The sequence below is a fragment of the Musca autumnalis genome, unplaced genomic scaffold (assembly GCF_047663935.1).
Source record: "Musca autumnalis isolate F117 unplaced genomic scaffold, ASM4766393v1 scaffold_5, whole genome shotgun sequence".
Taxonomy (NCBI): Eukaryota; Metazoa; Arthropoda; class Insecta; order Diptera; family Muscidae; genus Musca; species Musca autumnalis.
In genome coordinates, this window is record NW_027412088.1 from 101,877,619 (window position 1) to 101,889,943 (window position 12,325).

Sequence of the window (12,325 nt, forward strand, 5' to 3'; positions counted from 1 at the left end):
TTCTATAAGTGTACTTTTAATGCTCTGTCTCTTCTAGTTTCGGAGATATCACGACATTTTTTATTGGTGTACCTTTAATGCTCTGTCTCTTCTAGTTTCGGAGATATCACGACTTTTCTATAACTGTACTTTTATTGTTCTATCTCTTCTAGTTTCGGAGACATCACGACTTTTTGATAAGTGTACCTTTAATGCTCTATCTCTTCTTTTTTCGGAGATATCACGACTTTTTTATAGGTGTACTTTTAATGTTCTATCTCTTCTAGTTTTGGAGATATCACGACTTTTTTATAAGTTTTCTATAAGTGTATTTTTAATGATCTATCTCTTCTGGTTTCGGAGATATCACGACTTTTTTATAGGTGTACTTTTAATGCTCTATCTCTTTTAGTTTCGGAGATATCACGACATTTTTATAGGTATACTTTTAATGCTCTATCTCTTCTAGTTTCGGAGATATCACGACTTTTTTATAGGTATACTTTTATTGCTCTATCTCTTCTAGTTTCGGAGATATCACGACTTTTTAATAGGTGAACTTTTAATGCTCTATCTCTTTTAGTTTCGGAGATATCACGACTTTTTATAGGTGTACTTTTATTGCTTTATCTCTTCTACTTTCGGAGATATTACGACTTTTTTTATAGGTATACTTTTATTGCTCTATCTCTTCTAGTTTCGGAGATATCATGACTTTTATATAACTGTACTTTTATTGCTCTATCTCTTCTAGTTTCGGAGACATCACGACTTTTTTTATAGGTATACTTTTATTGCTCTATCTCTTCTAGTTTCGGAGATATCACGACTTTTCTATAACTGTACTTTTATTGTTCTATCTCTTCTAGTTTCGGAGACATCACGACTTTTTGATAAGTGTACCTTTAATGCTCTATCTCTTCTAGTTTCGCAGAGATCACGACTTTTCTATAAGTGTACTTTTAATGCTCTATCTCTTCTAGTTTCGGAGATATCACGACTTTTTTTTATAGGTATACTTTTAATGCTCTATCTCTTCTAGTTTCGGAGATATCACGACTTTTTTATAGGTATACTTTTAATGCTCTATCTCTTCTAGTTTCGGAGATATCACGACTTTTTTTATAGGTATACTTTTATTGCTCTATCTCTTCTAGTTTCGGAGATATCACGACTTTTTAATAGGTGAACTTTTAATGCTCTATCTCTTCTAGTTTCGGAGATATCACGACCTTTCTATAAGTGTACTTTTAATGCTCTATCTCTTCTAGTTTCTGAGATATCACGACTTTTCTATATGTGCACTTTTAATGCTCTATCTCTTCTAGTTTCGGAGATATCACGACCTTTTTATAGGTGTACTTTTAATGCTCTATCTCTTCTAGTTTCGGAGATATCACGACTTTTTAATAGGTGAACTTTTAATGCTCTATCTCTTCTAGTTTCGGAGATATCACGACCTTTCTATAAGTGTACTTTTAATGCTCTATCTCTTCTAGTTTCTGAGATATCACGACTTTTCTATATCACGACTTTTTTATAGGTATACTTTTATTGCTCTATCTCTTCTAGTTTCGGAGATATCACGACTTTTTAATAGGTGAACTTTTAATGCTCTATCTCTTCTAGTTTCGGAGATATCACGACCTTTCTATAAGTGTACTTTTAATGCTCTATCTCTTCTAGTTTCTGAGATATCACGACTTTTCTATATGTGCACTTTTAATGCTCTATCTCTTCTAGTTTCGGAGATATCACGACCTTTTTATAGGTGTACTTTTAATGCTCTATCTTTTCTAGTTTCGCAGATATCACGACTTTTCTATAAGTGTACTTTTAATGCTCTATCTCTTCTAGTTTCGGAGATATCACGACCTTTTTATAGGTGTACTTTTAATGCTCTAACTCTTCTAGTTTCGGAGATATCACGATTTTTTATAGGTATAGTCTTAATGCTCTATCTCTACTAGTTTCGGAGATATCACGACTTTTCTATAAGTGTACTTTTAATGCTCTGTCTCTTCTAGTTTCAGAGATATCACGACTTTTTTATAGGTCTACTTTTAATGCTCTATCTTTTCTAGTTTCGGAGATATCATGACTTTTCTATAAGTGTACTTCTAATGCTCTATCTCTACTAGTTTCGGAGATATCACGACTTGTTTATAAGTGTACTTTTAATGCTCTATCTCTTCTAGTTTCGGAGATATCAAGACTTTACTTTTAATTCTCTATCTCTTCTAGTTTCGGAGATATCACGACTTTTCTATAAGTGTACTTTTAATGCTCTGTCTCTTCTAGTTTCGGAGATATCACGACCTTTTTATAGGTGTACTTTTAATGCTCTAACTCTTCTAGTTTCGGAGATATCACGATTTTTTATAGGTATAGTCTTAATGCTCTATCTCTACTAGTTTCGGAGATATCACGACTTTTCTATAAGTGTACTTTTAAGGCTCTATCTCTTCTAGTTTTGTAGATATCACGACTTTTCCATAGTGTACTTTTAATGCTCTATCGCTTCTAGTTATGGAGATATCACGACTTTTTTTATAGGTATACTTTTATTGCTCTTTCTCTTCTAGTTTCGGAGATATCTCCATTTTTTATAGGTATAGTCTTAATGCTCTATCTCTACTAGTTTCGGAGATATCACGACTTTTCTATAAGTGTACTTTTAATGCTCTGTCACTTCTAGTCTCTATCTCTTCTAGTTTCGGAGATATCACGGCTTTTCTATAAGTGTACTTTTAATGCTCTATCTCTTCTAGTTTCGGAGATATCAAGACTTTTCTATAAGATTACTTTTAATGGTCTATCTCTTCTAGTTTCGGAGATATCACGACTTTTCTATAAGTGTACTTTTAATGCTCTATCTCTTCTAGTTTCTTCTATAAGTGTAATTTTAAAGCTCTATCTCTTCTAGTTTCGGAGATATCAAGACTTTTCTATAAGTGTACTTCTAATGCTCTATCTCTTCTAGTTTTGGAGATATCACAACTTTTTTTATAGGTATACTTTTATTGCTCTATCTCTTCTAGTTTCGGAGATATCACGAATTTTCTATACTTGTACTTTTAATGCTCTATCTCTTCTAGTTTCGTAGATATCACGACTTTTCCATAAGTGTACTTTTAATGCTCTATCTCTTCTAGTTTTGGAGATATCATGACTTTTTTTATAGGTATACTTTTAATGCTCTTTCTCTTCTAGTTTTGTAGATATCACGACTTTTCCATTAGTGTACTTTTAAAGCTCTATCTCTTCTAGTTTCGGAGATATCACGAGTTTTCTATAAGTGTACTTTTAATGCTCTATCTATTCTAGTTTCGTAGATATCACGACTTTTCCATAAGTGTACTTTTAAAGCTCTATCTCTTCTAGTTTCGGAGATATCACGACTTTTTATAGTTGTACTTCTAATGCTCTACCTCTTCTGGCTTCGGAGATATCACGACCTTTTTATAGGTGTACTTTTAATGCTCTATCTCTTCTAGTTTCGGAGATATCACGACTTTTCTATAAGTGTACTTGTATAAGTTAGATACGTTGGCCTTCAACTTCTCGAGCCCAGTCGATCACGGATGCTGATTGACAGCTCGGGTATCACCTCTACAAGTTCCCTCTGCGGAGACCGGAGAGTGTAGATACCAACGGGCGACGGTTGTTGTTGGTTTGCTCATTTTGATACATAGGAGAGACTGTTCTCTCACTGGAATAATTGTAGTTGTATTAGTAATAAACGAAGATCCTCTGCGATCAACACGATCCTCTGCGATCTCTAAGATCCTCTGCGATCCACGTGAACCTCTGCGTTCACTTTTGTTTTATCTCTAGAAGCGAAAGCATCAAGACCTCTGCGCTAACCCACGATTACAAAAGGTAATCTTTGTTGTAGTAAGAAAAGAAACACAATAAACAGCAATCATCCATGGTATAAGTAAAACGGTAGATTTAAATGAAAAAATCTATAGAACCCTTGTTTCTCTTGAATTCCTAAAACTTCAAAATAAAAGCAACAAGTGGGTTTGTTTACAATGTATTTTTTGAGCATTTTATAAAAAACGCGAAAATGAATGAAGAGTTAAGTTTTCTCCACATAATCGAGTTGTCAATATGATAAACTGATTGTTTCAATGCAAATCTCACCAATTTCTTCCATACAAATGGTCTAAAAACAATTTTAAAAATCATTGAATTCGATTGTTTTTAAAATTGTTTGGCATATTATTCAAACACCACACACACATACACAGTTTGTTTATATTGTTTTGAAGTTTTAGGCATACTCGAATGAAAAAATTTAAATTGACATAAAGCATTGGCTAACCTTTCTTATTAAACCATGCAATCATCTATATATATATAAAATTCTTCGAGTCTGCCATGATGTTCGAAATTAAACTCCTCCGAAACGGCTGGTCCGAATTCGATGAAATTTTGTATGTGGAGTTTTTAGGTCTGAGAATAGGTTTTTAGCTATTTTTCATACTGGTCAGTGGAGTGACCAGAGTACCTCCCCCACAAAATTTTTTAAGAAAACGTGAAAATATGGATATTTTTGAACGTATTGTTTAAAAATTACTTGCAATACTATGGTAAATACTGCCTCGATCCTGAATGGTCATCTCGGAAGTGGAATATCGCGGTCAGCCCAATTTTTCAAAAATGTATAGATAATGTCCTTAATTTTAGTAAGCGTGACTACACAAACGCTATAAACACTGGCTTCAAAAAGTGGGAAAGCGCGATCAACCCACATTTTGGAATACAGTACAACCTCGATAATGTAAAATGCTGCATGATCGAAATTTCAAAAAAATTGATTGAGAAATCAGGCAAAACGTAATTTCAAAGATGGTTAAATAACTGGAACGTCTAAAAATGTGAAATGGTCACTAAAACGATGGGTAAACTATGCTATGATCTATCTATATGTACATAAATTCGTTAAGACTGACTAAATTAGACTTCCGTGTGTGCATGTTCATAAGGTGGTAGAATACAGAAAATGGAGGGGATGGGGGACCTCTCCCATAACAGGTTTTAACAAATCGCGAAACTCAGAGATTATTAGACGTATTAGTAAAAACAATAGTAATTGTGGCCTCTGCCAATAATGGTTTTTTTCAATCAGAATATCACGATTGCGTCCAATTTTTGAAAACTTTATTCTTTCTAATCAGATTCACTAATTTAATAAGGGGACAGCAAAAACGCCGTGAACATTAACTTCAGGGCTTGAAATACAGCAGAGTGTAGATAAATTCATCTAGCATTTTGAAGTCATTTTTTATGAATCACCGATGTTTCATGTTTAAAAGTGTAAAATAATAACGTGCTCAATGAAACAGCACTTTGCTAACAACAAGTAAAAACGACGTTACCCACCAGCATAAATTATATTGAAATCAGGTTTCAGACATTTCGGTTGGAAAAAAATCCCCAAAAATCGGTAGGTATCGTTTTATGGGTCTATATGGAAACGTGAATTTTACCGACAATTCTCCGCTAAAATATTTGATACCTCTAAAGGAGACTACATACCAAATGATGTTGAATAATGCCGCTAAAACCTTGGAAATACCGAGAACCGGAAGGTGTCGTTCAATGGAGGCCACATAACAACTATTACCGGTAATGTTTTATACCCATAATGGAGACTAAACACCAAATTGTAGCCTTTTCGGTGGAATAATGACTCTAAAAACTCCAAAATATTGAAACTCGGGTACAGCCCTATGGTAGATGTATTAGAACGTGGACCTATGCCAATAATTCTCTGCAGAAATGTTTTATACCCCCAAGGGAGACTAAGTACCAATTATAGCCATTTCGTATGAATAATGTGGCTATACACATACAAATACCGAAATTAGAAATCTAGCGATGACTATTTACAAAACCTGGACCTGTACCAAATATTATATATTTTATAGCCCCACTGAACAATTAATAGCCATTTCTGTGGAATTACGACACTAAAACCTTCAAAATATCGAGACTCGGGAGGTACCGTTTTAGAGTAGCTCTATCAAAACGTGGACCTATGTCGATAATTTATTACAGAAATATTTTATGCCTCCAAAGGAGACTAAATACTAAATTATTGTCATTTCGGTAAGATAATGCTGTTAAAACCTTGAAAATACTGCAAATCGGGCGGTCAGTGGTACGGCTGCTATATCAAAATGTGGACTGATATAATAACTTTTCAATACCAAACATGCTACGAGTAATAAATTGAAACTTCTGTGCCAATTTGAAGAGTTCTATGTTAAATATCGCGAGCTGTATCTTGATTTCAACAGATAGACAGACGGATATCGTTATATCGACTTATTTTTTATGTTGATCACAAATTTATACATACCTTATAGGTTCTCCGACGAATATTCCGATGTGTTGCAAACAGAATCACAAAGTTAATTATACCCTTAAACATCGTATGGTGGAAGCTATAATTTAAGTAACTTTCTATTCTACATCTGGAAATACCATTGTATGAGGGTTATACTAAAACATCGACATATCGTCAATTCGGTTCGAAAATCTAGAGGTATCAATATGAGATAGATAAATTGTTGATAGATTACTAATGCTTACATGGAAATCCAAAACGACGGGCCAGCAACGCGGTACCGGGTCAGCTAGTATTTATATAAAGAATTAATACTGGTTGTTTTTATTTCACTTGTTCTTTTCTCCCTCCACTGCTCATCATATACGGTAACTGAGAAACATAACCTATGGATCACCCCTCCCTCACCTCAACATTTTATCCTATCGAACTGGAGAATTTGTTGTTGCCCAACTAAACATTTGGTCGCATCGAGCCGGATAGAAGCCAGCCTTTTTGTTGTCGCTCTCTTCTATTGTGATACAACGAGATTTGAAGCCTTTGTTGTCGTCTTAGGACGGACAAATATTGGATAAAATTGCATCATATCTAAACAACAATAAATCACCATACTAACACCAGGTACGTAAACCCAGATTTCTATAAAAAGTGAGCTACCGCGAGTGTTAATATTTTTCGGTTGAGCAGTAAATAAATAAATCATTGGTCGAATTTCAATTGCCCTACGCGAGTGCGTATAATTCGTTGATTTCCTTCCCTCATCATACAGTCCACACAAAACTTATTGAAATCGTTGTTGTCCTGATTATCCAATGTCGCGGTGATCATACAAATCATTATCCGTGTTGTTATTCTTGTTAGATTTGCTCCAAATCATTGCAATTCCTAATTGTAGCTAAAAATCACTCTGGTCGACTATTAACATCACTACGTGTGTTAATTATTCCGTTCCTTTATTTGAAACCCTAGTTGTTGCTAGTTTTATTTTGTTGTACTGATCACCCTACGTCGCGTTGATCATACAAAAGTTCTTCGTTTTTCTTCATAATATCACACAACTCGTTTAGTGGTTGATCTCAGTTGAAAGTCCGATACCTTTAGTGAGAATTCGCTGTGATATTTACAAAAACAAAACCCATCAAATTTCCAATCGGATTTGCATCGGTTATTGAACTCTCGCTTTGGTAAATAATAACTCTCATTGCACCGATTGTTGTTGTTATTCCCAAGGGTTTTTTCTAACGAAGCCCTTCTGTTGAGAATTTGCATTGTCAAATTTACAATAACAACATATGTACATTCATTTACTCTCCACATATTGTCGTTTGGTTTACTTTGTTATTACGATCATCTCCAACCAAAAAATATTTGGCGTTGTTATTCCTCCTCGCTTTATTTTAAAACCCTTTGAAAATTTGCATTGGCAAATTTGTAATAACAACACTTCATCCAAATTCTCGCTGCCCTGATCGTCCATTGCCAACCAAACACATTCGTTCATTCTATTCTCATACTAATTATTCTACTTTGAGCAAATACATTGAATTCTACCAACAACATTCCCGCCTTTTTAAGCGTCCCTTAAAAAAACTCTGTTGATCCTCAGCACTCACTTGTTTGGTCGTTTGCAACGTCTGTTGTTCAGTGGGAGCTTCGCTGCTAACGCATGGTCATTTCTCTGCTTGTGTGTTCATTCTCTTTTGTGCTATATCCGTTGATGTCCCAGCACAGTGGGGTAAGATAGTACAAATAGTACAGTGGGGTAAAAGCACAAAAAGTTTTCTTTTTAATAATTAATTTTGAAAATTATTTTTCGATAATTTTTGGAAATATAATTAATTGGCAGTAGGGTTTTTGGAATTTTTGGACAAATTCACCCTACATTCGGCAGTTATTGCACATATTCCTAGCAGAGAATATATGTGAAAAATAATTGTTTTTCGACATTTTTATATTGTTTTTGGCAATATTTGTTAAGCATTTTGGAAAATTATTTGAGTCTCCGTAGGGGTTTCGGTATTTTTGGACAAATACACCCTACTTTTGGGATACCTTGCACCAACGTGTCAACCAAATAAGACATATTTCTGACAAATTATTTTATCTGCGTTGATTTTTTTGGAGAAACATTTCCTTTTCAGACAAATAGTTCATTATTCGTTGGAATTTGGACAACTATACCCCAGCATTGGAAAATCTCACCTTTTCATACACCCTACTTTTGGCATACATTGCATCAACTTGTCAACCGAACAATATATATTTCAGACAAATTAATTGATTTGCGTTGATTTTCTGGTGCAGACATTAGTGTCTTCATATTAATAGCTTTTTTGTCCCTGGATTTTTGAAACCTACACCCTACCATTGGCTTATCTTACCATATCATACACCCTACACGTGGTAGCACCAACACAGTTTCGTATATGTGCGAATTTTTATCAATTTTTGGCCAAATTAAAGTAGTTTTTGTTCGCCTGAGAATGTTTTTGGAGGTTTTTGTGGAAATTTCTTATTTCGTTTGAGCTATAGCAATATGTACTTCAACTGAATTTCCTCTTTTCACCATTCCTCATAGTTTGTTGCAAATTCAATTGTAGATTTTTGGTCATTTCTGCGCATTTTAATTTAAAAATGTCAGTCACCCCACTCACTCGTTTTGATAGAGCTTCTGACATCTATTTGAGACGTGTGGCTTCCTTTGAAAAGAAAAGTGAAACCAACTGTAACGTACATTTTCTCGAAATCCACGATTCAGAGCTTCGAAAATGGTGGAACAAAGTTCAATGCTCTTATGAGGAGGGCAAAAACAACCTCACGACATCCGAGACTGCACAGACTGATGATATTGATGTCGTTGAGGAAACGTACGGTACATCTTACACAGCCTACCTTCGCTGCATAAGCACAATTAGTCGGCATCTTGAGTGTCTTAAAACTCTTGGCAGTGAAACTCCGTCACCTGCTATAGCTCCAGCTGTTTCTCCACCTCCACCAAATGAATTGTCGAACATGTCTAAAGAAACTTGATCTCCAATTTTAATATCCAGTGAGTATTTAGCTTCGGTTTCTGTGCAGTCTGATTCTCCCATCGTTCTGACTCAGCCAGAAACTTCATCCACCGCAACTAATCGACGTGTATCATTTGAAAATGATCGCTTCAAATCTCCTTCAGCAAAAAGTTCCACATCGTCAATATCTTCTCCCAACCAGACTTTTGTAAGCAGTTTGGATTTAGCTCCAGTACAATCATCTCTATCTGAACTGACATCATCTTCATTTGTCGCAGAATTGAATATGTTTAAAGAAATTCAACCAACAGATTCGCCTTCTCGCGCGTACCTTGTTTCATCAATGGAACCTTCTGCATCTTCTGATGTACTTGTACCTCCACGGGAAAAGGCTTCCACCCACATTGCTGCAACTCAAATGTCACCAGTTTTCAAAAATTCGAGAACGTGTAGTACCCAGACTGACGACTTCCCCTTTTATTCTGAACAGGCTTCATCTGGTTTGCTATTAAGGGTGTCTGTCCATTTGCAGATTGAACATGTCTGTTCTTCACCTCCTCAAATCCCCACCACCACAAATTGTTCTGCTGCCCCTCTTGCAAACCATTCCAAGTCAACTGTCGATACCCATAGTCTGCCTTTACCACCTATCGACATTGATATTTTTGCTGGCGATTTTATATCCTGGCCATCTTTTAGGGATCTGTTCACCACCCTATATATTGAAAACTCACGCCTTTCAGACATTGAACGGTTCTGCTATTTGTTGCAGAAAACCACCGGTGAGGCTCGCGAAATCGTCTCGTCATTTCCACTCACCAATTCTAGTTTCCCTTTAGCGTGGAAAGCTTTGTCGGATGCCTATGATAACAAACGCATCCTGGTGGATAGTCACATAAAACAATTGTTTGCTCTCCCAGCTCTAGAAAAAGAAACAGTTTCAGGTTTGAAAATTCTTCAGCGCGGTATCAATAGTTGTCTAGCTGCAATGACCGTCTATGACGTCGTCACGGATCATTGGGATCCAATAATTGTGTATATTTGTTTGCAGCGTTTGCCTAAATTGACTTTGACTCTGTGGGAGCAAAGTATCACAAACAAGTCTTCGTTGCCTTCTTGGAAAGATTTAGATACTTTCCTCACAAAGAGGATACAAACACTGGTATGTATCCAAAACTTGTACAGTACTCAGGCCACAAAATTGTCACCTAAGAATGTTGCACCTAGATCCTCCAATAAATTGTTGTCGGTACATGAATGCAAAAATATATCACCTCCTCGATCCATTTATTGCCCAATTTGTCCTAACCAGAGCCATGTTCTGCGTCTCTGCCCCCAATTTGCTAAACTGTCATTTGAGGACAAATTCTCCTTGGTAAAAAAGTATAAGTATTGTATAAATTGCTTATCGCGTGGCCATGTTGTTAAATCTTGCCAGAGCAAACATAGTTGCAACTGGTGTAAACAACGGCATCATAGCCTTCGCCATCGGCCACAAGTTAGAAGAGTTATTGCTCCGGCCACATCAAAACTGTCTCCGTCTTTTACTGATGTCAAAAGTCGAGATCCCAGTTATGTTCTGTCGCAGCCCAGACACCCCCCAGGCAGTTCTACTTTGCCATGCACTTCTCCGGCTTTTAAAAATGTCAAAAGTCGAGAGTCTAAGTGTAATATGTCGACCCGCTCTTCTAATAAGGATACTAATACTTTGCAAATTAGAAAAGTTGTAGCTTCTTCAACGAAGATAAGTCCGGCTTTTACTGATGTCAAAAGTCGAGAACATAATTCCACTTTTTCGCACCCAAACCACTCTCCGGCTTTTACAAAGGTCAAAAGTCGAGTATTTAGCCCTTCTTTGTCGCGCGCAAATACCTCTCCGGCTTTTACCAAGGTCAAAAGTCGAATATTTAGTCCTTCCTTGTCGCGTCCAACCTCCAATCCGGCTTTTACTGATGTCAAAAGCCGAGAACTTCGGACAACACCAAACTCCTCCTCAGATAATAGTTTGCTTTTGGGAACGGCCAAAGATAGTTTTGAATTTGTAGCTTCCCAAAAATCTATTTTCGGGTACCTCCTTACGGGTTCACTTCCTACCGTCTCTAGCACATAACCTCACAATCTATAGTACTATTGAAAATCGACCACTATAGTCAATTGTAGAAACATTCAGTACTATTATATCTTGAAAACTAAAATTGAATTGTTCAGTGACTCGTCTCCATATTCTTGAATAGAGCGAATATCGGAGTCGATCATTTCCTAATTACTCGTTTATAGAAATCGCAACTTTGAATTATAGCTCACTTGAAATCTGAATTTACGTTCATTCTTTTTACAATTATTTCCAGCTTTAATTGTTGATACACGCATACGTGTATCAAGATGGGCGGCAATGTATAAGTTAGATACGTTGGCCTTCAACTTCTCGAGCCCAGTCGATCACGGATGCTGATTGACAGCTCGGGTATCACCTCTACAAGTTCCCTCTGCGGAGACCGGAGAGTGTAGATACCAACGGGCGACGGTTGTTGTTGGTTTGCTCATTTTGATACATAGGAGAGACTGTTCTCTCACTGGAATAATTGTAGTTGTATTAGTAATAAACGAAGATCCTCTGCGATCAACACGATCCTCTGCGATCACTAAGATCCTCTGCGATCCACGTGAACCTCTGCGTTCACTTTTGTTTTATCTCTAGAAGCGAAAACATCAAGGCCTCTGCGCCAACCCACGATTACAAAAGGTAATCTTTGTTGTAGTAAGAAAAGAAACACAATAAAAATCAATCATATTTATATAAAGAATTAATACTGGTTGTTTTTATTTCACTTGTTCTTTTCTCCCTCCACTGCTCATCATATACGGTAACTGCGAAACATAACCTATGGATCACCCCTCCCTCACCTCAACATTTTATCCTATCGAACTGGAGAATTTGTTGTTGCCCAACTAAACAGTACTTTTAATGCTCTAT